The 4,880-nt window shown below is 47.9% G+C and overlaps 1 long non-coding RNA gene across 1 annotated transcript; it reads left to right on the top strand.

The window, feature by feature from the left end:
- The first annotated feature begins 636 nt into the window (after positions 1 to 636).
- LOC109926139 lies at positions 637 to 2,514 on the top strand. The gene is made up of 3 exons (XR_002260141.2): positions 637 to 762; positions 886 to 958; positions 2,027 to 2,514. It is a non-coding gene; the product is annotated as an uncharacterized LOC109926139 (long non-coding RNA).
- Positions 2,515 to 4,880: the final 2,366 nt, after the last annotated feature.

The raw sequence follows: 4,880 nt of genomic DNA, 5'->3' as shown, positions 1-4,880 counted from the left end.
CCCTGTAAATACTGGCACACTAAACTGGGAGCACTGTAAACACTGACACACTACACTGGGAGCACTGTAAACACTGACACACTACACTGTGAGCCCTGTAAACACTGACACACTACACTGGGAGCACTGTAACTACTGACACACTACACTGGGAGCTGTGTAAATACTGACACACTACACTGGGACCACCCCATAAATACTGACACACTACACTGGGAGCCCTGTAAATACTGACACACTACACTGGGACCCCCCCATAAATACTGCCACACTACACTGGGACCCCCCATAAATACTGACACACTGCACTGGGAGCCCTGTAAATACTGGCACACTAAACTGGGAGCACTGTGAACACTGACACACTACACTGGGAGCACTGTAAACACTGACACACTACACTGGAAGCACTGTAACTACTGACACACTACACTGGGAGCGCTGTAAATACTGAGACACTACACTGGGAGCACTGTAAATACTGACATACTACACTGGGAGCCCTGTAAATACTGAGACAGTACACTCGGAGCCCTGTAAATACTGACACACTACAGCGGGAGCCCTGTAAAAGCCTATATCTGACGATCAATGAAGATGGGTAACAGGAATGTCGGTGTAATGATTGTTCCTGTCCTGTTTTTACGCAGATCCCCCTCCTCAACAGGATCACACTGGGACTGTTATCTGTGCTGTCGGTGTAATTGTAGGAGCTGTCGGATTTGTCATCGGTCTGTACCTGGTTATAAAGATACGCAGTCGGTAAGCACTTCCCCTTTACAGTCTCTGAGCTCTTTCCCACAACCTCCACCCCACTCCCCAACTTTTCCACGCACTTTCTGTGCACGTTTACAGACTGGTCACCGCCATTGCCCCTTTTTACAGACAGGGTGCGCCGTCTCCAAGCCTGTCCTGTAAAGAATAACTGCATCGGAGACTGGAAGGAGGCGTGAGAAAGGTCAGTGAGGTTAATTTGCCTGTGGGTTGGTTAATTCTAACTGAGGGTGTTACTGTCAGTGAGACAGTCAACGTGGAGCAGTGACCTTCCCCAGTGAAAACACATTGTGATGCGGCAGTAAGGCAGTGGCATCATTCGCAGATATATCCCAGTCACTAATCACAGCAACAACTTAACATCCTCAGGAGGGGGGCAATAATTTCACACACGCTGCAGCAGTTAGACACCAATGGAATTTCTCAATGTCACGCAGAAACTATCAAACAGGCAGCACACCGATCACAAACTGTGTCTAACTCCGTGCTGTCCCTGTTCTGTGAATGTTTGATGCGGGGGTGGGAACAGTGCAGAGGGAATTTTACTCTGTAGCTAACCCCATGCTGTCACTGTGCTGGGAGTGTTTGTTGGGCGAACAGTGTAGAGTAAGCTTTACTCTGAATCTAACCCTATGCATGTTCCTGTCCTGGGAGGGTTTGATGGAGTACAGTGTAGAGGGGGCTTTACACTGTATCTAACCCCGTGCTGTCCCTGTGCTGGGACTGTTTGATGGGGGACAGTGTAGAGGGACCTTTACTCTGAATCTAACACCTTGCTGTCCCTGTCCCTGGGAGTGTTTGATGGGGGACAGTGTAGAGTTAGCTTTACTCTGTACCTAACCCCGTGCTGCCCCTGTCCTGGGAGTGTTTGATGGTGGAACAGAGTAGAGTGAGCTTTACTCTACATCTAACCCCATGCTGTCCCTGTCCTGGGAGTGTTTGATGGGGGTACAGAGTAGAGGGAGCTTTATTCTGAATCTAACCCCGTGCTGTCTCTGTCCTGGGAGTGTTTGATGGGGGTACAGTGTAGAGGAAGCTTTACTCTGTATCTAACCGCATGCTGTCCCTGTCCTGGGACTATCTGATAGGGGGTGAGGTGGGGGGGGTACAGTGTAGAAGGAGCTTTAGTCTGTATCTAACACTGGGTATTGCTCTATTCTAACCCAGCATTGGCTTCTCTTTACCTTGACTACGGTTTTATATTGAAAGTATTCACCAAAATGAGTCCTTTCTCCGTCCGTTTTTACTGTAGATCAGTCCACGTTGGGAGAAGAGAAAGTGACTGTTTTCACCTGCAGGACGTTTCTGCTTTTTTCTGTTTAACAGAATGCAGGATCTGCCATTAATCAAGGGTCATCAATGGTTATACAGTCAGAGTCACGCAACACAAAAACAGGTCCTTTGGCCCAACTCATCTACGCCATCCAGACATCCTAAGTTAAACTAGTCCCATTTGCCAGCATTTGGCCCATATCCCTCTCAATCCTTCCTATTCATATCCCCATCCAGATGCCTTTTAAATGTTGTAATTGTACCAGCCCCCACCACTTCCTCTGGCAGCTCATTCTATACACACACCACCCACTGCGTGAAAAAGTTGCCCCTCCGGTGCCTTTCCCCTTTCCCCTTAAACCCATGCACCTCTAGTTTTGGACTCCCCTACCCTGGAGAAAAGACTTTGACTATTCACCCTTTCCATGCCCCTCATGATTTTACAAATTTCTATAATGTCACCCCATCCAACGCTTCAGGGAAAATAGCCCCCAGCCTATTCAGCCTCTCCCTATCACTCAAACCCTCCAACGTCCTTTTCTGAACCCTTTCAAGTTTCACGCCATCCTTCCTATAACAGAGAGACCAGAAGTGAATGCAATATTCCAAAAGTGGCCTCACCAATAACCGCCACATGACCCTCCCAACTCAATGTACTGACCAATGACATTTGTGGGCTGTTGTTAGATTACAGTATGTTTCTTCATAAAGGAATGGGAGAAATCTATTGTACGTCTCATATTAATGATTAATAAACTATATTTGAACCTTGCTTCTGGCTTCTTGAGCATTATAAAATATCTGTATATCCAGTTGGCACTATAATAAGCTCTCGCTCTCTGCTGCCACATTCTGTCCCTGTTCTTTTCACACAACAGGCTAAATGTGATCACACATCAGTTTATCCATTTGCAATGGTGTTGGGTGAGGGAGGAGCATTAGCCAGGATTCTGAGGACTGTTATCTCCAATACTACCCAGACAGAGAGAGAAAGAGAGAGAGAGAGAGAGAGAGAGAGTGAGAGTGACAGAGAGAGCCAGAGAACAAAAACAAAGTTGCTGGAAAAGCTCAGCAGGTCTGGCAGTGTCTGTCAAGAAAAAAAGAGTTAACGTTTCAGGTCCGGTGACCCTTCTTCAGAACATACCCGAAACGTTAACTCTGATTTTTTTCTTCACTGATGCCTCCAGACCTGCTGAGCTTTTCCAGCAACTTCTGTTTTTGTTCCTGATTTACAGCACCTGCAGTTCTTTTGGTTTTTATAAGAGAGAGCCAGAGAGTGAGAGAGAGTGAGAATGACAGCAAGAGGGAGAGTGAGAGAGGGTGACAGAGAGAGAGAGACAGTGAAAGCCAGAGAGAAAGAGTGAGACAGAGAGAGAGTGACAGTGAGAGAGTGAGAGAAGGTAGGAATGAGGGCAAGAGGAAGAGTGAAAGAAATAGAGAGAGAGAGTGAGACAGAGAGAAAGTGAGAGAGACTGTGAGAATGAGAATGAGGTGAAGTTGTTTGTACACCTCTGTACCCCCTTTGAAAGGCCGATTTGCAGTGAGAGTGGGTCACAGGGAAATGGTGAGTGGGAGTACTGTTAGGACACACACAGACACTCACACACACACACACACATACAGACACACACACACATACACAGACACACACATACACGCACACGCACACGCACACACACGCATGCACACACAGACACACACATACAGACACACACACACACATTTTCTGTTATCTCTCCACGCAGAAGGGACAGAGAGAGAGACTGAGGTGATTTCTCTTGGCAGACTGGGTGCTTCTGAGTTATTGCCCACCTACAAGGTGATAGCTACTTGCTTCAGTAAGCAGCCTGTTACTATCCTGAACCCACAACTGGTCCCTTGGGAAAAACAAACAAAGGGCTGTCTCTGGGCAAAAGGGAGACATTGTTCCGTTCTCAAGGATGGCCACAATACTCCACCAGCAACAGCCTGTTCACTATTTGAGGAGGGCGACGGGAGCAGGTGGGGACTGACCAATTCCAATACCTGGCCCCAGGTTCCTCCCTCAAACACGACCCAGCTCTTAACCGTCACTAAAGTGGGTGAACGAGAGAGAGGAGACAGAAAAGCTGCAGCACCACCAGCACCCCCCACCCCGCCCCCAAACTGGCTCCTGTTAGGATTAATGTGAAAAACACAAATTACTGAGCGTCACGACAAGTTCTATGATAGGAGGATTGGCCTGGAAGTCGGGCCCTCTGACTGCCTGGGAGAAAGCGAACGAGTTGCTGGCCGAGCAAAACTGCAAGGACTCTTTCAGAGAGTGATCCAGATGGTCCCATTGTCCCCACCTTTCCCGGTGCTTTTTAGTTCACTGCATAATAAAGTTATTATCCATCTTGTGCCTGCATCATTCTGTACAATAGGGCCGCAGCAACACAGTAATGGACCATGCTTTAAGGCTTCCGAATTAATTGTGTCCAAATGCATGCAAGACCTGCCCAATATGCAGACATATCATAAATGGCAAAGAACATTCATGCCACACAAATGTCAAGTAATTACCATCTCCAACGAGAGAGAATCTAACCAGCGCCCCCTTGACATTCAATGGTGTTACCATCACTGAATCTCCCCCCCGCCACTATCAACATCCTGGGGGTTACCATTGACCAGAAACTGAACTGGACCCAGCCCTATATCAATACACCATCGACAAGGCACAAGGCAAGAGGGTGAGGGAACACTCCCCACTTGCCTGGATGAGTGCAGCCCCAACAACACTCAAGAAGCTCCACACCATCCAGAACAAAGCAGCACCCTCCCACCTGCCCATTGACATGCTAACCTGCCAC

This window comes from Rhincodon typus, chromosome 44 (genome assembly GCF_021869965.1).
Source record: "Rhincodon typus isolate 14 chromosome 44, sRhiTyp1.1, whole genome shotgun sequence".
In the NCBI taxonomy this organism is placed as follows: Eukaryota; Metazoa; Chordata; class Chondrichthyes; order Orectolobiformes; family Rhincodontidae; genus Rhincodon; species Rhincodon typus.
This window is presented reverse-complemented; position numbering and strand designations above follow the sequence as displayed.